The following is a 25,447-nucleotide window of genomic DNA, read 5'->3' as shown; positions in this document are numbered from 1 at the left end:
GAGTGCAAGCACACACTGAAGGAAACACTATGCTCAGGCAGGGATAGAAGGGAGCTGCTGAGCTATATACCAAGTGTCAGACAGCAATAGGCTGAGGACGCACAAGGGGTGTGACCCACAGCAGGTACAAAAAGCAGGAAGTGATCGGGCGCCGCCCTTAAGCAGCAGAGACAGACACAAACAGACAGCATGGAGGGAAGCCAGAGAGACATTCTGGACAGGAGATCAAGTGCGCGCTCCTGCACAGTGGGAGATGGACCACTATGCAAGGACGCCGCCAGGTATGTTACATAATGTAATGTAATGCAATGCTATCTATCTAGCTCTCCCTCTATACTTCCTTTTGGATAAACAGACATATTAGGCAAGCATTTTGGAGCTTTCACCTAAATAACTACAGGTGGTGAGATAAGCTGCACAATATAATTGACCTTTCAGTATATTGTTGCACACACACCATCTATTTAGCAAATGCCCTTGTTATCAACAGCAGCCTTTTAAACTCACCTGAGCTAACAGGTATGTGAGCTGGTTACTCTGCTGCGCTTAAAATTTCTTTTTTGGTTTGCTACAATGCCTTTTCTGAAACGTTGTCTCCCTCTGCTGGAACACTGACTTCTTTCATTTAATGCCTGCAGACTATAAAAGAGAAACCAACCCAAAAAGTTTGGTTGATTAGTCTGTGGCATTCTTTTAAACTGTTGCTTATGGCGGTCTCTGTGAGCTTCTCAGTGACATTCAGCCATCCAGGTATCCCGCCTGCAGTAGACGGAATGTGGCAATGGAACGCTGGCTGCGCGTGTCATAATAGGCTCTGAGCCTTTATATACCTGCGCACAGCAGCAGCCACCTTCAGTCTGCTGCTGGACAGCCAGCAGCAGCAGCAGCAGGAGAGGTAATTAATCAGCAACCCTCCTGCTAAGGGTAGACAGCTGCTCGTTCCACCCCCCCCCCCCGCCTTAATTGGTTCTCCTCCCTTCCAACGGTGTTGAGGCGGGTGGGAACAGCCGGGGGTTGAGGGTACTGTGCTAAAAGAGGTGGAGTTATGCAGATCTAAAACGCGTGGATTGCAGCAGCAGCAAGCCAAAAAGTGCAGGCATGTGAGGGATCTAGAGGTTGACAGCATGTCTTCTTAACGGGAGTCCAGGTGGCCATCTCCACAAATGGACTTTTCAGAATCCTTGGGTGGCACCGTAGTCGGAAACCAATTCTGGTTATCGCTTCTCGGCCTTTTGGCTAAGATCAAGTGTAGTATCTGTTCTTATCAGTTTAATATCTGATACGTCCCCTATCTGGGGACCATATATTAAATGGATTTTTAGAACAGGGAGATGGAAAAAGAGCTTGCTCTGTCCACTCCACGCATTGACCTGGTATTGCAGTATCTCCAGGACCGGTGCACCCCTTCTTTAATGCAGTTTCTAAAATCAGAAAGAATTGAATTCAATGCTTTTTGTTCATTTTGCTTGTTTGTCGGATTTTGGGATGGACTCTTTGGCTTTGCTTTTCTTCTCCTCATTGGATTTTTCATGTTAAAAGTTGCAGAAGCCAGATGACAAGCTCATTTTGGTTCAACTTCAGCAACTGTGCATTGCATTGCCATGTAATGTAATGTAATGCAATGCTATCTATCTAGCTCTCCCTCTATACTTCCTTTTGGATAAACAGACATATTAGGCAAGCATTTTGGAGCTTTCACCTAAATAACTACAGGTGGTGAGATAAGCTGCACAATATAATTGACCTTTCAGTATATTGTTGCACACACACCATCTATTTAGCAAATGCCCTTGTTATCAACAGCAGCCTTTTAAACTCACCTGAGCTAACAGGTATGTGAGCTGGTTACTCTGCTGCGCTTAAAATTTCTTTTTTGGTTGGCTACAATGCCTTTTCTGAAACGTTGTCTCCCTCTGCTGGAACACTGACTTCTTTCATTTAATGCCTGCAGACTATAAAAGAGAAACCAACCCAAAAAGTTTGGTTGATTAGTCTGTGGCATTCTTTTAAACTGTTGCTTATGGCGGTCTCTGTGAGCTTCTCAGTGACATTCAGCCATCCAGGTATCCCGCCTGCAGTAGACGGAATGTGGCAATGGAACGCTGGCTGCGCGGGTCATAATAGGCTCTGAGCCTTTATATACCTGCGCACAGCAGCAGCCACCTTCAGTCTGCTGCTGGACAGCCAGCAGCAGCAGCAGCAGGAGAGGTAATTAATCAGCAACCCTCCTGCTAAGGGTAGACAGCTGCTCGTTCCACCCCCCCCCCCCGCCTTAATTGGTTCTCCTCCCTTCCAACGGTGTTGAGGCGGGTGGGAACAGCCGGGGGTTGAGGGTACTGTGCTAAAAGAGGTGGAGTTATGCAGATCTAAAACGCGTGGATTGCAGCAGCAGCAAGCCGAAAAGTGCAGGCATGTGAGGGATCTAGATGTTGACAGCATGTCTTCTTAACGGGAGTCCAGGTGGCCATCTCCACAAATGGACTTTTCAGAATCCTTGGGTGGCACCGTAGTCGGAAACCAATTCTGGTTATCGCTTCTCGGCCTTTTGGCTAAGATCAAGTGTAGTATCTGTTCTTATCAGTTTAATATCTGATACGTCCCCTATCTGGGGACCATATATTAAATGGATTTTTAGAACAGGGAGATGGAAAAAGAGCTTGCTCTGTCCACTCCACGCATTGACCTGGTATTGCAGTATCTCCAGGACCGGTGCACCCCTTCTTTAATGCAGTTTCTAAAATCAGAAAGAATTGAATTCAATGCTTTTTGTTCATTTTGCTTGTTTGTCGGATTTTGGGATGGACTCTTTGGCTTTGCTTTTCTTCTCCTCATTGGATTTTTCATGTTAAAAGTTGCAGAAGCCAGATGACAAGCTCATTTTGGTTCAACTTCAGCAACTGTGCATTGCATTGCCATGTAATGTAATGTAATACAATGCTATCTATCTAGCTCTCCCTCTATACTTCCTTTTGGATAAACAGACATATTAGGCAAGCATTTTGGAGCTTTCACCTAAATAACTACAGGTGGTGAGATAAGCTGCACAATATAATTGACCTTTCAGTATATTGTTGCACACACACCATCTATTTAGCAAATGCCCTTGTTATCAACAGCAGCCTTTTAAACTCACCTGAGCTAACAGGTATGTGAGCTGGTTACTCTGCTGCGCTTAAAATTTCTTTTTTGGTTTGCTACAATGCCTTTTCTGAAACGTTGTCTCCCTCTGCTGGAACACTGACTTCTTTCATTTAATGCCTGCAGACTATAAAAGAGAAACCAACCCAAAAAGTTTGGTTGATTAGTCTGTGGCATTCTTTTAAACTGTTGCTTATGGCGGTCTCTGTGAGCTTCTCAGTGACATTCTGCCATCCAGGTATCCCGCCTGCAGTAGACGGAATGTGGCAATGGAACGCTGGCTGCGCGTGTCATAATAGGCTCTGAGCCTTTATATACCTGCGCACAGCAGCAGCCACCTTCAGTCTGCTGCTGGACAGCCAGCAGCAGCAGCAGGAGAGGTAATTAATCAGCAACCCTCCTGCTAAGGGTAGACAGCTGCTCGTTCCACCCCCCCCCCCCGCCTTAATTGGTTCTCCTCCCTTCCAACGGTGTTGAGGCGGGTGGGAACAGCCGGGGGTTGAGGGTACTGTGCTAAAAGAGGTGGAGTTATGCAGATCTAAAACGCGTGGATTGCAGCAGCAGCAAGCCGAAAAGTGCAGGCATGTGAGGGATCTAGAGGTTGACAGCATGTCTTCTTAACGGGAGTCCAGGTGGCCATCTCCACAAATGGACTTTTCAGAATCCTTGGGTGGCACCGTAGTCGGAAACCAATTCTGGTTATCGCTTCTCGGCCTTTTGGCTAAGATCAAGTGTAGTATCTGTTCTTATCAGTTCAATATCTGATACGTCCCCTATCTGGGGACCATATATTAAATGGATTTTTAGAACAGGGAGATGGAAAAAGAGCTTGCTCTGTCCACTCCACGCATTGACCTGGTATTGCAGTATCTCCAGGACCGGTGCACCCCTTCTTTAATGCAGTTTCTAAAATCAGAAAGAATTGAATTCAATGCTTTTTGTTCATTTTGCTTGTTTGTCGGATTTTGGGATGGACTCTTTGGCTTTGCTTTTCTTCTCCTCATTGGATTTTTCATGTTAAAAGTTGCAGAAGCCAGATGACAAGCTCATTTTGGTTCAACTTCAGCAACTGTGCATTGCATTGCCATGTAATGTGTTATGCACACGCCCGGACAGACTGGCGTGTGCGGTTGTAGTGGTTCCACTGGACCATGAACCGGAGAGTGCCTGGAGGGGCGTGACTAAGTATCTGGCCGATCCGACCAAGATGGCACGACGGCATACGACGCCAGTGCACCAGGGAGAAACCGGGCAGAGGGACCAGGTGCTACTCCAGGTCAAACTCCGGACACGGGGGTTGACCCACACAGGGATTACTGGAACAGGCTGGTAGGCTGGCACACAGACTGGTGGGTATAGGCAGGCACGACTGGTATGCAGGCAGGGGGGGTACAGGCAAGCACAGCAAGAGTGCAGACAGGGAGGCACTAGCAGGTAGGAACACAGGCGGGATAGGACCCAGTACACACTGGGACTCAGGAATAATACAGGCAGAGGGGTACAGGCAGGGCAGGACAGGACTGCCGGAGCAGCGGGCAGAAGCAGGGCAGGACAGGACTGCCGGAGCAGCGGGCAGAATCAGGGCAGGACAGGACTGCCGGAGCAGCGGGCAGAAGCAGGGCAGGACAGGACTGCCGGAGCAGCGGGCAGAAGCAGGGCAGGACAGGACTCTGTTCACACGGAACAGACAGGAAGGGAAAGACAGAGCCAGACACCCACAGGGTACTTGCAGTGAAGTAGCGAGTGGACCACAAACTCACAAACGGGAGTACAGAGACAACAGGCAGGAGTTAGGTACGAGTTCAGACTCTGCAGAAAAAGGAAGGGAACAGACATAGAGGCAAAACAGGTAAAGGATAGGAGAGAGTTCAGACTGGAACTGAGTGTACGGAGGAGACCGACACTGCAGCGGGATACAGGAGCGGGTCTGGGAATACTGCCCCCAGAGAGGCGGGACGAACAGGCAAGGAGCGTGTTCAGACAGGACAGACAAGATACAGGAGCGGGTCTAGGTAATCGGCCCCTAGAAGGCGGGAGGAACAGGCTAGGAGCGTGTTCAGACAGGACAGACAAGATACACAGAAAGGACTCAGTTCAGACACGGGAACAAATACCGCAAAGCAGGAGACATACAGGACTCAGTTCAGACACGGGAGCTGATAAAGCAGGAGACATACAGGACACAGTTCAGACACGGGAGCTGATACCGCAAAGCAGGAGACATACAGGACTCAGTTCAGACACGGGAACTAATACCGCAAAGCAGGAGACATACAGGACTCAGTTCAGACACGGGAGCTGATACCGCAAAGCAGGAGACATACAGGACTAAGTTCAGACAGGCCTGGAAATACAGCCTCCAGGAAAGGCAGACAAGGAAACAAAGACGGGACCTGGCACCTTCAGAGTGCAAGCACACACTGAAGGAAACACTATGCTCAGGCAGGGATAGAAGGGAGCTGCTGAGCTATATACCAAGTGTCAGACAGCAATAGGCTGAGGACGCACAAGGGGTGTGACCCACAGCAGGTACAAAAAGCAGGAAGTGATCGGGCGCCGCCCTTAAGCAGCAGAGACAGACACAAACAGACAGCATGGAGGGAAGCCAGAGAGACATTCTGGACAGGAGATCAAGTGCGCGCTCCTGCACAGTGGGAGATGGACCACTATGCAAGGACGCCGCCAGGTATGTTACATAATGTAATGTAATGCAATGCTATCTATCTAGCTCTCCCTCTATACTTCCTTTTGGATAAACAGACATATTAGGCAAGCATTTTGGAGCTTTCACCTAAATAACTACAGGTGGTGAGATAAGCTGCACAATATAATTGACCTTTCAGTATATTGTTGCACACACACCATCTATTTAGCAAATGCCCTTGTTATCAACAGCAGCCTTTTAAACTCACCTGAGCTAACAGGTATGTGAGCTGGTTACTCTGCTGCGCTTAAAATTTCTTTTTTGGTTTGCTACAATGCCTTTTCTGAAACGTTGTCTCCCTCTGCTGGAACACTGACTTCTTTCATTTAATGCCTGCAGACTATAAAAGAGAAACCAACCCAAAAAGTTTGGTTGATTAGTCTGTGGCATTCTTTTAAACTGTTGCTTATGGCGGTCTCTGTGAGCTTCTCAGTGACATTCAGCCATCCAGGTATCCCGCCTGCAGTAGACGGAATGTGGCAATGGAACGCTGGCTGTGCGTGTCATAATAGGCTCTGAGCCTTTATATACCTGCGCACAGCAGCAGCCACCTTCAGTCTGCTGCTGGACAGCCAGCAGCAGCAGCAGCAGGAGAGGTAATTAATCAGCAACCCTCCTGCTAAGGGTAGACAGCTGCTCGTTCCACCCCCCCCCCCGCCTTAATTGGTTCTCCTCCCTTCCAACGGTGTTGAGGCGGGTGGGAACAGCCGGGGGTTGAGGGTACTGTGCTAAAAGAGGTGGAGTTATGCAGATCTAAAACGCGTGGATTGCAGCAGCAGCAAGCCGAAAAGTGCAGGCATGTGAGGGATCTAGAGGTTGACAGCATGTCTTCTTAACGGGAGTCCAGGTGGCCATCTCCACAAATGGACTTTTCAGAATCCTTGGGTGGCACCGTAGTCGGAAACCAATTCTGGTTATCGCTTCTCGGCCTTTTGGCTAAGATCAAGTGTAGTATCTGTTCTTATCAGTTTAATATCTGATACGTCCCCTATCTGGGGACCATATATTAAATGGATTTTTAGAACAGGGAGATGGGAAAAGAGCTTGCTCTGTCCACTCCACGCATTGACCTGGTATTGCAGTATCTCCAGGACCGGTGCACCCCTTCTTTAATGCAGTTTCTAAAATCAGAAAGAATTGAATTCAATGCTTTTTGTTCATTTTGCTTGTTTGCCGGATTTTGGGATGGACTCTTTGGCTTTGCTTTTCTTCTCCTCATTGGATTTTCATGTTAAAAGTTGCAGAAGCCAGATGACAAGCTCATTTTGGTTCAACTTCAGCAACTGTGCATTGCATTGCCATGTAATGTAATGTAATGCAATGCTATCTATCTAGCTCTCCCTCTATACTTTCTTTTGGATAAACAGACATATTAGGCAAGCATTTTGGAGCTTTCACCTAAATAACTACAGGTGGTGAGATAAGCTGCACAATATAATTGACCTTTCAGTATATTGTTGCACACACACCATCTATTTAGCAAATGCCCTTGTTATCAACAGCAGCCTTTTAAACTCACCTGAGCTAACAGGTATGTGAGCTGGTTACTCTGCTGCGCTTAAAATTTCTTTTTTGGTTTGCTACAATGCCTTTTCTGAAACGTTGTCTCCCTCTGCTGGAACACTGACTTCTTTCATTTAATGCCTGCAGACTATAAAAGAGAAACCAACCCAAAAAGTTTGGTTGATTAGTCTGTGGCATTCTTTTAAACTGTTGCTTATGGCGGTCTCTGTGAGCTTCTCAGTGACATTCAGCCATCCAGGTATCCCGCCTGCAGTAGACGGAATGTGGCAATGGAACGCTGGCTGCGCGTGTCATAATAGGCTCTGAGCCTTTATATACCTGCGCACAGCAGCAGCCACCTTCAGTCTGCTGCTGGACAGCCAGCAGCAGCAGCAGGAGAGGTAATTAATCAGCAACCCTCCTGCTAAGGGTAGACAGCTGCTCGTTCCACCCCCCCCCCCCGCCTTAATTGGTTCTCCTCCCTTCCAACGGTGTTGAGGCGGGTGGGAACAGCCGGGGGTTGAGGGTACTGTGCTAAAAGAGGTGGAGTTATGCAGATCTAAAACGCGTGGATTGCAGCAGCAGCAAGCCGAAAAGTGCAGGCATGTGAGGGATCTAGAGGTTGACAGCATGTCTTCTTAACGGGAGTCCAGGTGGCCATCTCCACAAATGGACTTTTCAGAATCCTTGGGTGGCACCGTAGTCGGAAACCAATTCTGGTTATCGCTTCTCGGCCTTTTGGCTAAGATCAAGTGTAGTATCTGTTCTTATCAGTTTAATATCTGATACGTCCCCTATCTGGGGACCATATATTAAATGGATTTTTAGAACAGGGAGATGGAAAAAGAGCTTGCTCTGTCCACTCCACGCATTGACCTGGTATTGCAGTATCTCCAGGACCGGTGCACCCCTTCTTTAATGCAGTTTCTAAAATCAGAAAGAATTGAATTCAATGCTTTTTGTTCATTTTGCTTGTTTGTCGGATTTTGGGATGGACTCTTTGGCTTTGCTTTTCTTCTCCTCATTGGATTTTTCATGTTAAAAGTTGCAGAAGCCAGATGACAAGCTCATTTTGGTTCAACTTCAGCAACTGTGCATTGCATTGCCATGTAATGTAATGTAATGCAATGCTATCTATCTAGCTCTCCCTCTATACTTCCTTTTGGATAAACAGACATATTAGGCAAGCATTTTGGAGCTTTCACCTAAATAACTACAGGTGGTGAGATAAGCTGCACAATATAATTGACCTTTCAGTATATTGTTGCACACACACCATCTATTTAGCAAATGCCCTTGTTATCAACAGCAGCCTTTTAAACTCACCTGAGCTAACAGGTATGTGAGCTGGTTACTCTGCTGCGCTTAAAATTTCTTTTTTGGTTTGCTACAATGCCTTTTCTGAAACGTTGTCTCCCTCTGCTGGAACACTGACTTCTTTCATTTAATGCCTGCAGACTATAAAAGAGAAACCAACCCAAAAAGTTTGGTTGATTAGTCTGTGGCATTCTTTTAAACTGTTGCTTATGGCGGTCTCTGTGAGCTTCTCAGTGACATTCAGCCATCCAGGTATCCCGCCTGCAGTAGACGGAATGTGGCAATGGAACGCTGGCTGCGCGTGTCATAATAGGCTCTGAGCCTTTATATACCTGCGCACAGCAGCAGCCACCTTCAGTCTGCTGCTGGACAGCCAGCAGCAGCAGCAGGAGAGGTAATTAATCAGCAACCCTCCTGCTAAGGGTAGACAGCTGCTCGTTCCACCCCCCCCCGCCTTAATTGGTTCTCCTCCCTTCCAACGGTGTTGAGGCGGGTGGGAACAGCCGGGGGTTGAGGGTACTGTGCTAAAAGAGGTGGAGTTATGCAGATCTAAAACGCGTGGATTGCAGCAGCAGCAAGCCGAAAAGTGCAGGCATGTGAGGGATCTAGAGGTTGACAGCATGTCTTCTTAACGGGAGTCCAGGTGGCCATCTCCACAAATGGACTTTTCAGAATCCTTGGGTGGCACCGTAGTCGGAAACCAATTCTGGTTATCGCTTCTCGGCCTTTTGGCTAAGATCAAGTGTAGTATCTGTTCTTATCAGTTTAATATCTGATACGTCCCCTATCTGGGGACCATATATTAAATGGATTTTTAGAACAGGGAGATGGAAAAAGAGCTTGCTCTGTCCACTCCACGCATTGACCTGGTATTGCAGTATCTCCAGGACCGGTGCACCCCTTCTTTAATGCAGTTTCTAAAATCAGAAAGAATTGAATTCAATGCTTTTTGTTCATTTTGCTTGTTTGTCGGATTTTGGGATGGACTCTTTGGCTTTGCTTTTCTTCTCCTCATTGGATTTTTCATGTTAAAAGTTGCAGAAGCCAGATGACAAGCTCATTTTGGTTCAACTTCAGCAACTGTGCATTGCATTGCCATGTAATGTAATGTAATGCAATGCTATCTATCTAGCTCTCCCTCTATACTTCCTTTTGGATAAACAGACATATTAGGCAAGCATTTTGGAGCTTTCACCTAAATAACTACAGGTGGTGAGATAAGCTGCACAATATAATTGACCTTTCAGTATATTGTTGCACACACACCATCTATTTAGCAAATGCCCTTGTTATCAACAGCAGCCTTTTAAACTCACCTGAGCTAACAGGTATGTGAGCTGGTTACTCTGCTGCGCTTAAAATTTCTTTTTTGGTTTGCTACAATGCCTTTTCTGAAACGTTGTCTCCCTCTGCTGGAACACTGACTTCTTTCATTTAATGCCTGCAGACTATAAAAGAGAAACCAACCCAAAAAGTTTGGTTGATTAGTCTGTGGCATTCTTTTAAACTGTTGCTTATGGCGGTCTCTGTGAGCTTCTCAGTGACATTCAGCCATCCAGGTATCCCGCCTGCAGTAGACGGAATGTGGCAATGGAACGCTGGCTGCGCGTGTCATAATAGGCTCTGAGCCTTTATATACCTGCGCACAGCAGCAGCCACCTTCAGTCTGCTGCTGGACAGCCAGCAGCAGCAGCAGCAGGAGAGGTAATTAATCAGCAACCCTCCTGCTAAGGGTAGACAGCTGCTCGTTCCACCCCCCCCCGCCTTAATTGGTTCTCCTCCCTTCCAACGGTGATGAGGCGGGTGGGAACAGCCGGGGGTTGAGGGTACTGTGCTAAAAGAGGTGGAGTTATGCAGATCTAAAACGCGTGGATTGCAGCAGCAGCAAGCCGAAAAGTGCAGGCATGTGAGGGATCTAGAGGTTGACAGCATGTCTTCTTAACGGGAGTCCAGGTGGCCATCTCCACAAATGGACTTTTCAGAATCCTTGGGTGGCACCGTAGTCGGAAACCAATTCTGGTTATCGCTTCTCGGCCTTTTGGCTAAGATCAAGTGTAGTATCTGTTCTTATCAGTTTAATATCTGATACGTCCCCTATCTGGGGACCATATATTAAATGGATTTTTAGAACAGGGAGATGGAAAAAGAGCTTGCTCTGTCCACTCCACGCATTGACCTGGTATTGCAGTATCTCCAGGACCGGTGCACCCCTTCTTTAATGCAGTTTCTAAAATCAGAAAGAATTGAATTCAATGCTTTTTGTTCATTTTGCTTGTTTGTCGGATTTTGGGATGGACTCTTTGGCTTTGCTTTTCTTCTCCTCATTGGATTTTTCATGTTAAAAGTTGCAGAAGCCAGATGACAAGCTCATTTTGGTTCAACTTCAGCAACTGTGCATTGCATTGCCATGTAATGTAATGTAATGCAATGCTATCTATCTAGCTCTCCCTCTATACTTCCTTTTGGATAAACAGACATATTAGGCAAGCATTTTGGAGCTTTCACCTAAATAACTACAGGTGGTGAGATAAGCTGCACAATATAATTGACCTTTCAGTATATTGTTGCACACACACCATCTATTTAGCAAATGCCCTTGTTATCAACAGCAGCCTTTTAAACTCACCTGAGCTAACAGGTATGTGAGCTGGTTACTCTGCTGCGCTTAAAATTTCTTTTTTGGTTTGCTACAATGCCTTTTCTGAAACGTTGTCTCCCTCTGCTGGAACACTGACTTCTTTCATTTAATGCCTGCAGACTATAAAAGAGAAACCAACCCAAAAAGTTTGGTTGATTAGTCTGTGGCATTCTTTTAAACTGTTGCTTATTTCGGTCTCTGTGAGCTTCTCAGTGACATTCAGCCATCCAGGTATCCCGCCTGCAGTAGACGGAATGTGGCAATGGAACGCTGGCTGCGCGTGTCATAATAGGCTCTGAGCCTTTATATACCTGCGCACAGCAGCAGCCACCTTCAGTCTGCTGCTGGACAGCCAGCAGCAGCAGCAGCAGGAGAGGTAATTAATCAGCAACCCTCCTGCTAAGGGTAGACAGCTGCTCGTTCCACCCCCCCCCCCCGCCTTAATTGGTTCTCCTCCCTTCCAACGGTGTTGAGGCGGGTGGGAACAGCCGGGGGTTGAGGGTACTGTGCTAAAAGAGGTGGAGTTATGCAGATCTAAAACGCGTGGATTGCAGCAGCAGCAAGCCGAAAAGTGCAGGCATGTGAGGGATCTAGAGGTTGACAGCATGTCTTCTTAACGGGAGTCCAGGTGGCCATCTCCACAAATGGACTTTTCAGAATCCTTGGGTGGCACCGTAGTCGGAAACCAATTCTGGTTATCGCTTCTCGGCCTTTTGGCTAAGATCAAGTGTAGTATCTGTTCTTATCAGTTTAATATCTGATACGTCCCCTATCTGGGGACCATATATTAAATGGATTTTTAGAACAGGGAGATGGAAAAAGAGCTTGCTCTGTCCACTCCACGCATTGACCTGGTATTGCAGTATCTCCAGGACCGGTGCACCCCTTCTTTAATGCAGTTTCTAAAATCAGAAAGAATTGAATTCAATGCTTTTTGTTCATTTTGCTTGTTTGTCGGATTTTGGGATGGACTCTTTGGCTTTGCTTTTCTTCTCCTCATTGGATTTTTCATGTTAAAAGTTGCAGAAGCCAGATGACAAGCTCATTTTGGTTCAACTTCAGCAACTGTGCATTGCATTGCCATGTAATGTAATGTAATGCAATGCTATCTATCTAGCTCTCCCTCTATACTTCCTTTTGGATAAACAGACATATTAGGCAAGCATTTTGGAGCTTTCACCTAAATAACTACAGGTGGTGAGATAAGCTGCACAATATAATTGACCTTTCAGTATATTGTTGCACACACACCATCTATTTAGCAAATGCCCTTGTTATCAACAGCAGCCTTTTAAACTCACCTGAGCTAACAGGTATGTGAGCTGGTTACTCTGCTGCGCTTAAAATTTCTTTTTTGGTTTGCTACAATGCCTTTTCTGAAACGTTGTCTCCCTCTGCTGGAACACTGACTTCTTTCATTTAATGCCTGCAGACTATAAAAGAGAAACCAACCCAAAAAGTTTGGTTGATTAGTCTGTGGCATTCTTTTAAACTGTTGCTTATGGCGGTCTCTGTGAGCTTCTCAGTGACATTCAGCCATCCAGGTATCCCGCCTGCAGTAGACGGAATGTGGCAATGGAACGCTGGCTGCGCGTGTCATAATAGGCTCTGAGCCTTTATATACCTGCGCACAGCAGCAGCCACCTTCAGTCTGCTGCTGGACAGCCAGCAGCAGCAGCAGCAGGAGAGGTAATTAATCAGCAACCCTCCTGCTAAGGGTAGACAGCTGCTCGTTCCACCCCCCCCCCGCCTTAATTGGTTCTCCTCCCTTCCAACGGTGTTGAGGCGGGTGGGAACAGCCGGGGGTTGAGGGTACTGTGCTAAAAGAGGTGGAGTTATGCAGATCTAAAACGCGTGGATTGCAGCAGCAGCAAGCCGAAAAGTGCAGGCATGTGAGGGATCTAGAGGTTGACAGCATGTCTTCTTAACGGGAGTCCAGGTGGCCATCTCCACAAATGGACTTTTCAGAATCCTTGGGTGGCACCGTAGTCGGAAACCAATTCTGGTTATCGCTTCTCGGCCTTTTGGCTAAGATCAAGTGTAGTATCTGTTCTTATCAGTTTAATATCTGATACGTCCCCTATCTGGGGACCATATATTAAATGGATTTTTAGAACAGGGAGATGGAAAAAGAGCTTGCTCTGTCCACTCCACGCATTGACCTGGTATTGCAGTATCTCCAGGACCGGTGCACCCCTTCTTTAATGCAGTTTCTAAAATCAGAAAGAATTGAATTCAATGCTTTTTGTTCATTTTGCTTGTTTGTCGGATTTTGGGATGGACTCTTTGGCTTTGCTTTTCTTCTCCTCATTGGATTTTTCATGTTAAAAGTTGCAGAAGCCAGATGACAAGCTCATTTTGGTTCAACTTCAGCAACTGTGCATTGCATTGCCATGTAATGTAATGTAATGCAATGCTATCTATCTAGCTCTCCCTCTATACTTCCTTTTGGATAAACAGACATATTAGGCAAGCATTTTGGAGCTTTCACCTAAATAACTACAGGTGGTGAGATAAGCTGCACAATATAATTGACCTTTCAGTATATTGTTGCACACACACCATCTATTTAGCAAATGCCCTTGTTATCAACAGCAGCCTTTTAAACTCACCTGAGCTAACAGGTATGTGAGCTGGTTACTCTGCTGCGCTTAAAATTTCTTTTTTGGTTTGCTACAATGCCTTTTCTGAAACGTTGTCTCCCTCTGCTGGAACACTGACTTCTTTCATTTAATGCCTGCAGACTATAAAAGAGAAACCAACCCAAAAAGTTTGGTTGATTAGTCTGTGGCATTCTTTTAAACTGTTGCTTATGGCGGTCTCTGTGAGCTTCTCAGTGACATTCAGCCATCCAGGTATCCCGCCTGCAGTAGACGGAATGTGGCAATGGAACGCTGGCTGCGCGTGTCATAATAGGCTCTGAGCCTTTATATACCTGCGCACAGCAGCAGCCACCTTCAGTCTGCTGCTGGACAGCCAGCAGCAGCAGCAGCAGGAGAGGTAATTAATCAGCAACCCTCCTGCTAAGGGTAGACAGCTGCTCGTTCCACCCCCCCCCCGCCTTAATTGGTTCTCCTCCCTTCCAACGGTGTTGAGGCGGGTGGGAACAGCCGGGGGTTGAGGGTACTGTGCTAAAAGAGGTGGAGTTATGCAGATCTAAAACGCGTGGATTGCAGCAGCAGCAAGCCGAAAAGTGCAGGCATGTGAGGGATCTAGAGGTTGACAGCATGTCTTCTTAACGGGAGTCCAGGTGGCCATCTCCACAAATGGACTTTTCAGAATCCTTGGGTGGCACCGTAGTCGGAAACCAATTCTGGTTATCGCTTCTCGGCCTTTTGGCTAAGATCAAGTGTAGTATCTGTTCTTATCAGTTTAATATCTGATACGTCCCCTATCTGGGGACCATATATTAAATGGATTTTTAGAACAGGGAGATGGAAAAAGAGCTTGCTCTGTCCACTCCACGCATTGACCTGGTATTGCAGTATCTCCAGGACCGGTGCACCCCTTCTTTAATGCAGTTTCTAAAATCAGAAAGAATTGAATTCAATGCTTTTTGTTCATTTTGCTTGTTTGTCGGATTTTGGGATGGACTCTTTGGCTTTGCTTTTCTTCTCCTCATTGGATTTTTCATGTTAAAAGTTGCAGAAGCCAGATGACAAGCTCATTTTGGTTCAACTTCAGCAACTGTGCATTGCATTGCCATGTAATGTAATGTAATGCAATGCTATCTATCTAGCTCTCCCTCTATACTTCCTTTTGGATAAACAGACATATTAGGCAAGCATTTTGGAGCTTTCACCTAAATAACTACAGGTGGTGAGATAAGCTGCACAATATAATTGACCTTTCAGTATATTGTTGCACACACACCATCTATTTAGCAAATGCCCTTGTTATCAACAGCAGCCTTTTAAACTCACCTGAGCTAACAGGTATGTGAGCTGGTTACTCTGCTGCGCTTAAAATTTCTTTTTTGGTTTGCTACAATGCCTTTTCTGAAACGTTGTCTCCCTCTGCTGGAACACTGACTTCTTTCATTTAATGCCTGCAGACTATAAAAGAGAAACCAACCCAAAAAGTTTGGTTGATTAGTCTGTGGCATTCTTTTAAACTGTTGCTTATGGCGGTCTCTGTGAGCTTCTCAGTGACATTCAGCCATCCAGGTATCCCGCCTGCAGTAGACGGAATGTGGCAATGGAACGCTGGCTGCGCGTGTCATAATAGGCTCTGAGCCTTTATATACCTGCGCACAGCAGCAGCCACCTTCAGTCTGCTGCTGGACAGCCAGCAGCAGCAGCAGCAGGAGAGGTAATTAATCAGCAACCCTCCTGCTAAGGGTAGACAGCTGCTCGTTCCACCCCCCCCCCGCCTTAATTGGTTCTCCTCCCTTCCAACGGTGTTGAGGCGGGTGGGAACAGCCGGGGGTTGAGGGTACTGTGCTAAAAGAGGTGGAGTTATGCAGATCTAAAACGCGTGGATTGCAGCAGCAGCAAGCCGAAAAGTGCAGGCATGTGAGGGATCTAGAGGTTGACAGCATGTCTTCTTAACGGGAGTCCAGGTGGCCATCTCCACAAATGGACTTTTCAGAATCCTTGGGTGGCACCGTAGTCGGAAACCAATTCTGGTTATCGCTTCTCGGCCTTTTGGCTAAGATCAAGTGTAGTATCTGTTCTTATCAGTTTAATATCTGATACGTCCCCTATCTGGGGACCATATATTAAATGGATTTTTAGAACAGGGAGATGGAAAAAGAGCTTGCTCTGTCCACTCCACGCATTGACCTGGTATTGCAGTATCTCCAGGACCGGTGCACCCCTTCTTTAATGCAGTTTCTAAAATCAGAAAGAATTGAATTCAATGCTTTTTGTTCATTTTGCTTGTTTGTCGGATTTTGGGATGGACTCTTTGGCTTTGCTTTTCTTCTCCTCATTGGATTTTTCATGTTAAAAGTTGCAGAAGCCAGATGACAAGCTCATTTTGGTTCAACTTCAGCAACTGTGCATTGCATTGCCATGTAATGTAATGTAATGCAATGCTATCTATCTAGCTCTCCCTCTATACTTCCTTTTGGATAAACAGACATATTAGGCAAGCATTTTGGAGCTTTCACCTAAATAACTACAGGTGGTGAGATAAGCTGCACAATATAATTGACCTTTCAGTATATTGTTGCACACACACCATCTATTTAGCAAATGCCCTTGTTATCAACAGCAGCCTTTTAAACTCACCTGAGCTAACAGGTATGTGAGCTGGTTACTCTGCTGCGCTTAAAATTTCTTTTTTGGTTTGCTACAATGCCTTTTCTGAAACGTTGTCTCCCTCTGCTGGAACACTGACTTCTTTCATTTAATGCCTGCAGACTATAAAAGAGAAACCAACCCAAAAAGTTTGGTTGATTAGTCTGTGGCATTCTTTTAAACTGTTGCTTATGGCGGTCTCTGTGAGCTTCTCAGTGACATTCAGCCATCCAGGTATCCCGCCTGCAGTAGACGGAATGTGGCAATGGAACGCTGGCTGCGCGTGTCATAATAGGCTCTGAGCCTTTATATACCTGCGCACAGCAGCAGCCACCTTCAGTCTGCTGCTGGACAGCCAGCAGCAGCAGCAGCAGGAGAGGTAATTAATCAGCAACCCTCCTGCTAAGGGTAGACAGCTGCTCGTTCCACCCCCCCCCCCCCCCCGCCTTAATTGGTTCTCCTCCCTTCCAACGGTGTTGAGGCGGGTGGGAACAGCCGGGGGTTGAGGGTACTGTGCTAAAAGAGGTGGAGTTATGCAGATCTAAAACGCGTGGATTGCAGCAGCAGCAAGCCGAAAAGTGCAGGCATGTGAGGGATCTAGAGGTTGACAGCATGTCTTCTTAACGGGAGTCCAGGTGGCCATCTCCACAAATGGACTTTTCAGAATCCTTGGGTGGCACCGTAGTCGGAAACCAATTCTGGTTATCGCTTCTCGGCCTTTTGGCTAAGATCAAGTGTAGTATCTGTTCTTATCAGTTTAATATCTGATACGTCCCCTATCTGGGGACCATATATTAAATGGATTTTTAGAACAGGGAGATGGAAAAAGAGCTTGCTCTGTCCACTCCACGCATTGACCTGGTATTGCAGTATCTCCAGGACCGGTGCACCCCTTCTTTAATGCAGTTTCTAAAATCAGAAAGAATTGAATTCAATGCTTTTTGTTCATTTTGCTTGTTTGTCGGATTTTGGGATGGACTCTTTGGCTTTGCTTTTCTTCTCCTCATTGGATTTTTCATGTTAAAAGTTGCAGAAGCCAGATGACAAGCTCATTTTGGTTCAACTTCAGCAACTGTGCATTGCATTGCCATGTAATGTAATGTAATGCAATGCTATCTATCTAGCTCTCCCTCTATACTTCCTTTTGGATAAACAGACATATTAGGCAAGCATTTTGGAGCTTTCACCTAAATAACTACAGGTGGTGAGATAAGCTGCACAATATAATTGACCTTTCAGTATATTGTTGCACACACACCATCTATTTAGCAAATGCCCTTGTTATCAACAGCAGCCTTTTAAACTCACCTGAGCTAACAGGTATGTGAGCTGGTTACTCTGCTGCGCTTAAAATTTCTTTTTTGGTTTGCTACAATGCCTTTTCTGAAACGTTGTCTCCCTCTGCTGGAACACTGACTTCTTTCATTTAATGCCTGCAGACTATAAAAGAGAAACCAACCCAAAAAGTTTGGTTGATTAGTCTGTGGCATTCTTTTAAACTGTTGCTTATGGCGGTCTCTGTGAGCTTCTCAGTGACATTCAGCCATCCAGGTATCCCGAATGCAGTAGACGGAATGTGGCAATGGAACGCTGGCTGCGCGTGTCATAATAGGCTCTGAGCCTTTATATACCTGCGCACAGCAGCAGCCACCTTCAGTCTGCTGCTGGACAGCCAGCAGCAGCAGCAGCAGGAGAGGTAATTAATCAGCAACCCTCCTGCTAAGGGTAGACAGCTGCTCGTTCCACCCCCCCCCGCCTTAATTGGTTCTCCTCCCTTCCAACGGTGTTGAGGCGGGTGGGAACAGCCGGGGGTTGAGGGTACTGTGCTAAAAGAGGTGGAGTTATGCAGATCTAAAACGCGTGGATTGCAGCAGCAGCAAGCCGAAAAGTGCAGGCATGTGAGGGATCTAGAGGTTGACAGCATGTCTTCTTAACGGGAGTCCAGGTGGCCATCTCCACAAATGGACTTTTCAGAATCCTTGGGTGGCACCGTAGTCGGAAACCAATTCTGGTTATCGCTTCTCGGCCTTTTGGCTAAGATCAAGTGTAGTATCTGTTCTTATCAGTTTAATATCTGATACGTCCCCTATCTGGGGACCATATATTAAATGGATTTTTAGAACAGGGAGATGGAAAAAGAGCTTGCTCTGTCCACTCCACGCATTGACCTGGTATTGCAGTATCTCCAGGACCGGTGCACCCCTTCTTTAATGCAGTTTCTAAAATCAGAAAGAATTGAATTCAATGCTTTTTGTTCATTTTGCTTGTTTGTCGGATTTTGGGATGGACTCTTTGGCTTTGCTTTTCTTCTCCTCATTGGATTTTTCATGTTAAAAGTTGCAGAAGCCAGATGACAAGCTCATTTTGGTTCAACTTCAGCAACTGTGCATTGCATTGCCATGTAATGTAATGTAATGCAATGCTATCTATCTAGCTCTCCCTCTATACTTCCTTTTGGATAAACAGACATATTAGGCAAGCATTTTGGAGCTTTCACCTAAATAACTACAGGTGGTGAGATAAGCTGCACAATATAATTGACCTTTCAGTATATTGTTGCACACACACCATCTATTTAGCAAATGCCCTTGTTATCAACAGCAGCCTTTTAAACTCACCTGAGCTAACAGGTATGTGAGCTGGTTACTCTGCTGCGCTTAAAATTTCTTTTTTGGTTTGCTACAATGCCTTTTCTGAAACGTTGTCTCCCTCTGCTGGAACACTGACTTCTTTCATTTAATGCCTGCAGACTATAAAAGAGAAACCAACCCAAAAAGTTTGGTTGATTAGTCTGTGGCATTCTTTTAAACTGTTGCTTATGGCGGTCTCTGTGAGCTTCTCAGTGACATTCAGCCATCCAGGTATCCCGCCTGCAGTAGACGGAATGTGGCAATGGAACGCTGGCTGCGCGTGTCATAATAGGCTCTGAGCCTTTATATACCTGCGCACAGCAGCAGCCACCTTCAGTCTGCTGCTGGACAGCCAGCAGCAGCAGCAGCAGGAGAGGTAATTAATCAGCAACCCTCCTGCTAAGGGTAGACAGCTGCTCGTTCCACCCCCCCCCCGCCTTAATTGGTTCTCCTCCCTTCCAACGGTGTTGAGGCGGGTGGGAACAGCCGGGGGTTGAGGGTACTGTGCTAAAAGAGGTGGAGTTATGCAGATCTAAAACGCGTGGATTGCAGCAGCAGCAAGCCGAAAAGTGCAGGCATGTGAGGGATCTAGAGGTTGACAGCATGTCTTCTTAACGGGAGTCCAGGTGGCCATCTCCACAAATGGACTTTTCAGAATCCTTGGGTGGCACCGTAGTCGGAAACCAATTCTGGTTATCGCTTCTCGGCCTTTTGGCTAAGATCAAGTGTAGTATCTGTTCTTATCAGTTTAATATCTGATACGTCCCCTATCTGGGGACCATATATTAAATGGATTTTTAGAACAGGGAGATGGAAAAAGAGCTTGCTCTGTCCACTCCACGCATTGACCTGGTATTGCAGTATCTCCAGGACCGGTGCACCCCTTCTTTAATGCAGTTTCTAAAATCAGAAAGAATTGAATTCAATGCTTTTTGTTCATTTTGCTTGTTTGTCGGATTTTGGGATGGACTCTTTGGCTTTGCTTTTCTTCTCCTCATTGGATTTTTCATGTTAAAAGTTGCAGAAGCCAGATGACAAGCTCATTTTGGTTCAACTTCAGCAACTGTGCATTGCATTGCCATGTAATGTAATGTAATGCAATGCTATCTATCTAGCTCTCCCTCTATACTTCCTTTTGGATAAACAGACATATTAGGCAAGCATTTTGGAGCTTTCACCTAAATAACTACAGGTGGTGAGATAAGCTGCACAATATAATTGACCTTTCAGTATATTGTTGCACACACACCATCTATTTAGCAAATGCCCTTGTTATCAACAGCAGCCTTTTAAACTCACCTGAGCTAACAGGTATGTGAGCTGGTTACTCTGCTGCGCTTAAAATTTCTTTTTTGGTTTGCTACAATGCCTTTTCTGAAACGTTGTCTCCCTCTGCTGGAACACTGACTTCTTTCATTTAATGCCTGCAGACTATAAAAGAGAAACCAACCCAAAAAGTTTGGTTGATTAGTCTGTGGCATTCTTTTAAACTGTTGCTTATGGCGGTCTCTGTGAGCTTCTCAGTGACATTCAGCCATCCAGGTATCCCGCCTGCAGTAGACGGAATGTGGCAATGGAACGCTGGCTGCGCGTGTCATAATAGGCTCTGAGCCTTTATATACCTGCGCACAGCAGCAGCCACCTTCAGTCTGCTGCTGGACAGCCAGCAGCAGCAGCAGCAGGAGAGGTAATTAATCAGCAACCCTCCTGCTAAGGGTAGACAGCTGCTCGTTCCACCCCCCCCCCGCCTTAATTGGTTCTCCTCCCTTCCAACGGTGTTGAGGCGGGTGAGAACAACCGGGGGTTGAGGGTACTGTGCTAAAAGAGGTGGAGTTATGCAGATCTAAAACGCGTGGATTGCAGCAGCAGCAAAGCCGAAAAGTGCAGGCATGTGAGGGATCTAGAGGTTGACAGCATGTCTTCTTAACGGGAGTCCAGGTGGCCATCTCCACAAATGGACTTTTCAGAATCCTTGGGTGGCACCGTAGTCGGAAACCAATTCTGGTTATCGCTTCTCGGCCTTTTGGCTAAGATCAAGTGTAGTATCTGTTCTTATCAGTTTAATATCTGATACGTCCCCTATCTGGGGACTATATATTAAATGAATTTTTAGAACAGGGAGATGGAAAAAGAGCTTGCTCTGTCCACTCCACGCATTGACCTGGTATTGCAGTATCTCCAGGACCGGTGCACCCCTTCTTTAATGCAGTTTCTAAAATCAGAAAGAATTGAATTCAATGCTTTTTGTTCATTTTGCTTGTTTGTCGGATTTTGGGATGGACTCTTTGGCTTTGCTTTTTTTCTCCTCATTGGATTTTTCATGTTAAAAGTTGCAGAAGCCAGATGACAAGCTCATTTTGGTTCAACTTCAGCAACTGTGCATTGCATTGCCATGTAATGTAATGTAATGCAATGCTATCTATCTAGCTCTCCCTCTATACTTCCTTTTGGATAAACAGACATATTAGGCAAGCATTTTGGAGCTTTCACCTAAATAACTACAGGTGGTGAGATAAGCTGCACAATATAATTGACCTTTCATTATATTGTTGCACACACACCATCTATTTAGCAAATGCCCTTGTTATCAACAGCAGCCTTTTAAACTCACCTGAGCTAACAGGTATGTGAGCTGGTTACTCTGCTGCGCTTAAAATTTCTTTTTTGGTTTGCTACAATGCCTTTTCTGAAACGTTGTCTCCCTCTGCTGGAACACTGACTTTTTTCATTTAATGCCTGCAGACTATAAAAGAGAAACCAACCCAAAAAGTTTGGTTGATTAGTCTGTGGCATTCTTTTAAACTGTTGCTTATGGCGGTCTCTGTGAGCTTCTCAGTGACATTCAGCCATCCAGGTATCCCGCCTGCAGTAGACGGAATGTGGCAATGGAACGCTGGCTGCGCGTGTCATAATAGGCTCTGAGCCTTTATATACCTGCGCACAGCAGCAGCCACCTTCAGTCTGCTGCTGGACAGCCAGCAGCAGCAGCAGCAGGAGAGGTAATTAATCAGCAACCCTCCTGCTAAGGGTAGACAGCTGCTCGTTCCACCCCCCCCCCCGCCTTAATTGGTTCTCCTCCCTTCCAACGGTGTTGAGGCGGGTGGGAACAGCCGGGGGTTGAGGGTACTGTGCTAAAAGAGGTGGAGTTATGCAGATCTAAAACGCGTGGATTGCAGCAGCAGCAAGCCGAAAAGTGCAGGCATGTGAGGGATCTAGAGGTTGACAGCATGTCTTCTTAACGGGAGTCCAGGTGGCCATCTCCACAAATGGACTTTTCAGAATCCTTGGGTGGCACCGTAGTCGGAAACCAATTCTGGTTATCGCTTCTCGGCCTTTTGGCTAAGATCAAGTGTAGTATCTGTTCTTATCAGTTTAATATCTGATACGTCCCCTATCTGGGGACCATATATTAAATGGATTTTTAGAACAGGGAGATGGAAAAAGAGCTTGCTCTGTCCACTCCACGCATTGACCTGGTATTGCAGTATCTCCAGGACCGGTGCACCCCTTCTTTAATGCAGTTTCTAAAATCAGAAAGAATTGAATTCAATGCTTTTTGTTCATTTTGCTTGTTTGTCGGATTTTGGGATGGACTCTTTGGCTTTGCTTTTCTTCTCCTCATTGGATTTTTCATGTTAAAAGTTGCAGAAGCCAGATGACAAGCTCATTTTGGTTCAACTTCAGCAACTGTGCATTGCATTGCCATGTAATGTAATGTAATGCAATAGCTATCTATCTAGCTCTCCCTCTATACTTCCTTTTGGATAAACAGACATATTAGGCAAGCATTTTGGAGCTTTCACCTAAATAACTACAGGTGGTGAGATAAGCTGCACAATATAATTGACCTTTCAGTATATTGTTGCACACACACCATCTATTTAGCAAATGCCCTTGTTATCAACAGCAGCCTTTTAAACTCACCTGAGCTAACAGGTATGTGAGCTGGTTACTCTGCTGCGCTTAAAATTTCTTTTTTGGTTTGCTACAATGCCTTTTCTGAAACGTTGTCTCCCTCTGCTGGAACACTGACTTCTTTCATTTAATGCCTGCAGACTATAAAAGAGAAACCAACCCAAAAAGTTTGGTTGATTAGTCTGTGGCATTCTTTTAAACTGTTGCTTATGGCGGTCTCTGTGAGCTTCTCAGTGACATTCAGCCATCCAGGTATCCCGCCTGCAGTAGACGGAATGTGGCAATGGAACGCTGGCTGCGCGTGTCATAATAGGCTCTGAGCCTTTATATACCTGCGCACAGCAGCAGCCACCTTCAGTCTGCTGCTGGACAGCCAGCAGCAGCAGCAGCAGGAGAGGTAATTAATCAGCAACCCTCCTGCTAAGGGTAGACAGCTGCTCGTTCCACCCCCCCCCCGCCTTAATTGGTTCTCCTCCCTTCCAACGGTGTTGAGGCGGGTGGAAACAGCCGGGGGTTGAGGGTACTGTGCTAAAAGAGGTGGAGTTATGCAGATCTAAAACGCGTGGATTGCAGCAGCAGCAAGCCAAAAAGTGCAGGCATGTGAGGGATCTAGAGGTTGACAGCATGTCTTCTTAACGGGAGTCCAGGTGGCCATCTCCACAAATGGACTTTTCAGAATCCTTGGGTGGCACCGTAGTCGGAAACCAATTCTGGTTATCGCTTCTCGGCCTTTTGGCTAAGATCAAGTGTAGTATCTGTTCTTATCAGTTTAATATCTGATACGTCCCCTATCTGGGGACCATATATTAAATGGATTTTTAGAACAGGGAGATGGAAAAAGAGCTTGCTCTGTCCACTCCACGCATTGACCTGGTATTGCAGTATCTCCAGGACCGGTGCACCCCTTCTTTAATGCAGTTTCTAAAATCAGAAAGAATTGAATTCAATGCTTTTTGTTCATTTTGCTTGTTTGTCGGATTTTGGGATGGACTCTTTGGCTTTGCTTTTCTTCTCCTCATTGGATTTTTCATGTTAAAAGTTGCAGAAGCCAGATGACAAGCTCATTTTGGTTCAACTTCAGCAACTGTGCATTGCATTGCCATGTAATGTAATGTAATGCAATGCTATCTATCTAGCTCTCCCTCTATACTTCCTTTTGGATAAACAGACATATTAGGCAAGCATTTTGGAGCTTTCACCTAAATAACTACAGGTGGTGAGATAAGCTGCACAATATAATTGACCTTTCAGTATATTGTTGCACACACACCATCTATTTAGCAAATGCCCTTGTTATCAACAGCAGCCTTTTAAACTCACCTGAGCTAACAGGTATGTGAGCTGGTTACTCTGCTGCGCTTAAAATTTCTTTTTTGGTTTGCTACAATGCCTTTTCTGAAACGTTGTCTCCCTCTGCTGGAACACTGACTTCTTTCATTTAATGCCTGCAGACTATAAAAGAGAAACCAACCCAAAAAGTTTGGTTGATTAGTCTGTGGCATTCTTTTAAACTGTTGCTTATGGCGGTCTCTGTGAGCTTCTCAGTGACATTCAGCCATCCAGGTATCCCGCCTGCAGTAGACGGAATGTGGCAATGGAACGCTGGCTGCGCGTGTCATAATAGGCTCTGAGCCTTTATATACCTGCGCACAGCAGCAGCCACCTTCAGTCTGCTGCTGGACAGCCAGCAGCAGCAGCAGCAGGAGAGGTAATTAATCAGCAACCCTCCTGCTAAGGGTAGACAGCTGCTCGTTCCACCCCCCCCCCGCCTTAATTGGTTCTCCTCCCTTCCAACGGTGTTGAGGCGGGTGAGAACAACCGGGGGTTGAGGGTACTGTGCTAAAAGAGGTGGAGTTATGCAGATCTAAAACGCGTGGATTGCAGCAGCAGCAAAGCCGAAAAGTGCAGGCATGTGAGGGATCTAGAGGTTGACAGCATGTCTTCTTAACGGGAGTCCAGGTGGCCATCTCCACAATTGGACTTTTCAGAATCCTTGGGTGGCACCGTAGTCGGAAACCAATTCTGGTTATCGCTTCTCGGCCTTTTGGCTAAGATCAAGTGTAGTATCTGTTCTTATCAGTTTAATATCTGATACGTCCCCTATCTGGGGACTATATATTAAATGAATTTTAAGAACAGGGAGATGGAAAAAGAGCTTGCTCTGTCCACTCCACGCATTGACCTGGTATTGCAGTATCTCCAGGACCGGTGCACCCCTTCTTTAATGCAGTTTCTAAAATCAGAAAGAATTGAATTCAATGCTTTTTGTTCATTTTGCTTGTTTGTCGGATTTTGGGATGGACTCTTTGGCTTTGCTTTTCTTCTCCTCATTGGATTTTTCATGTTAAAAGTTGCAGAA

General features: G+C 45.9%; 18 non-coding genes across 18 annotated transcripts; all 18 read left to right on the top strand.

The window, feature by feature from the left end:
* The first annotated feature begins 1,216 nt into the window (after window positions 1-1,216).
* Window positions 1,217-1,407, top strand: LOC141186846 (U2 spliceosomal RNA). The gene has a single exon (XR_012261086.1). It is a non-coding gene; the product is annotated as a U2 spliceosomal RNA (small nuclear RNA).
* Window positions 1,408-2,529: 1,122 nt separating this feature from the next.
* LOC141186844 (U2 spliceosomal RNA) lies at window positions 2,530-2,720 on the top strand. The gene has a single exon (XR_012261085.1). It is a non-coding gene; the product is annotated as a U2 spliceosomal RNA (small nuclear RNA).
* A 1,119-nt stretch (window positions 2,721-3,839) lies between these two features.
* On the top strand, window positions 3,840-4,030 carry LOC141185004 (U2 spliceosomal RNA). The gene has a single exon (XR_012259706.1). It is a non-coding gene; the product is annotated as a U2 spliceosomal RNA (small nuclear RNA).
* A 2,728-nt stretch (window positions 4,031-6,758) lies between these two features.
* LOC141191366 (U2 spliceosomal RNA) lies at window positions 6,759-6,949 on the top strand. The gene has a single exon (XR_012265363.1). It is a non-coding gene; the product is annotated as a U2 spliceosomal RNA (small nuclear RNA).
* Window positions 6,950-8,067: 1,118 nt separating this feature from the next.
* LOC141186843 (U2 spliceosomal RNA) lies at window positions 8,068-8,258 on the top strand. Its single transcript, XR_012261084.1, has one exon. It is a non-coding gene; the product is annotated as a U2 spliceosomal RNA (small nuclear RNA).
* Window positions 8,259-9,374: 1,116 nt separating this feature from the next.
* LOC141186842 (U2 spliceosomal RNA) lies at window positions 9,375-9,565 on the top strand. The gene has a single exon (XR_012261083.1). It is a non-coding gene; the product is annotated as a U2 spliceosomal RNA (small nuclear RNA).
* A 1,119-nt stretch (window positions 9,566-10,684) lies between these two features.
* On the top strand, window positions 10,685-10,875 carry LOC141186841 (U2 spliceosomal RNA). The gene has a single exon (XR_012261082.1). It is a non-coding gene; the product is annotated as a U2 spliceosomal RNA (small nuclear RNA).
* Window positions 10,876-11,997: 1,122 nt separating this feature from the next.
* LOC141186840 (U2 spliceosomal RNA) lies at window positions 11,998-12,188 on the top strand. The gene has a single exon (XR_012261081.1). It is a non-coding gene; the product is annotated as a U2 spliceosomal RNA (small nuclear RNA).
* A 1,120-nt stretch (window positions 12,189-13,308) lies between these two features.
* Window positions 13,309-13,499, top strand: LOC141186839 (U2 spliceosomal RNA). Its single transcript, XR_012261080.1, has one exon. It is a non-coding gene; the product is annotated as a U2 spliceosomal RNA (small nuclear RNA).
* Window positions 13,500-14,619: 1,120 nt separating this feature from the next.
* On the top strand, window positions 14,620-14,810 carry LOC141186838 (U2 spliceosomal RNA). The gene has a single exon (XR_012261079.1). It is a non-coding gene; the product is annotated as a U2 spliceosomal RNA (small nuclear RNA).
* A 1,120-nt stretch (window positions 14,811-15,930) lies between these two features.
* LOC141186836 (U2 spliceosomal RNA) lies at window positions 15,931-16,121 on the top strand. Its single transcript, XR_012261077.1, has one exon. It is a non-coding gene; the product is annotated as a U2 spliceosomal RNA (small nuclear RNA).
* Window positions 16,122-17,247: 1,126 nt separating this feature from the next.
* LOC141186835 (U2 spliceosomal RNA) lies at window positions 17,248-17,438 on the top strand. Its single transcript, XR_012261076.1, has one exon. It is a non-coding gene; the product is annotated as a U2 spliceosomal RNA (small nuclear RNA).
* A 1,119-nt stretch (window positions 17,439-18,557) lies between these two features.
* Window positions 18,558-18,748, top strand: LOC141186833 (U2 spliceosomal RNA). The gene has a single exon (XR_012261075.1). It is a non-coding gene; the product is annotated as a U2 spliceosomal RNA (small nuclear RNA).
* A 1,120-nt stretch (window positions 18,749-19,868) lies between these two features.
* LOC141186832 (U2 spliceosomal RNA) lies at window positions 19,869-20,059 on the top strand. Its single transcript, XR_012261074.1, has one exon. It is a non-coding gene; the product is annotated as a U2 spliceosomal RNA (small nuclear RNA).
* Window positions 20,060-21,180: 1,121 nt separating this feature from the next.
* LOC141187320 (U2 spliceosomal RNA) lies at window positions 21,181-21,371 on the top strand. Its single transcript, XR_012261517.1, has one exon. It is a non-coding gene; the product is annotated as a U2 spliceosomal RNA (small nuclear RNA).
* A 1,121-nt stretch (window positions 21,372-22,492) lies between these two features.
* Window positions 22,493-22,683, top strand: LOC141186831 (U2 spliceosomal RNA). The gene has a single exon (XR_012261073.1). It is a non-coding gene; the product is annotated as a U2 spliceosomal RNA (small nuclear RNA).
* A 1,121-nt stretch (window positions 22,684-23,804) lies between these two features.
* LOC141186830 (U2 spliceosomal RNA) lies at window positions 23,805-23,995 on the top strand. The gene has a single exon (XR_012261072.1). It is a non-coding gene; the product is annotated as a U2 spliceosomal RNA (small nuclear RNA).
* Window positions 23,996-25,116: 1,121 nt separating this feature from the next.
* LOC141184129 (U2 spliceosomal RNA) lies at window positions 25,117-25,307 on the top strand. Its single transcript, XR_012258914.1, has one exon. It is a non-coding gene; the product is annotated as a U2 spliceosomal RNA (small nuclear RNA).
* Window positions 25,308-25,447: the final 140 nt, after the last annotated feature.

The sequence above is a fragment of the Phyllobates terribilis genome, unplaced genomic scaffold (genome assembly GCF_046119375.1).
Source record: "Phyllobates terribilis strain yellow unplaced genomic scaffold, ASM4611937v1 Scaffold_40__1_contigs__length_11209783, whole genome shotgun sequence".
Classification (NCBI taxonomy): domain Eukaryota; kingdom Metazoa; phylum Chordata; class Amphibia; order Anura; family Dendrobatidae; genus Phyllobates; species Phyllobates terribilis.
Note: the sequence above shows the minus strand (reverse complement) of the source record. Positions and strands in the feature narration are given on the sequence as shown.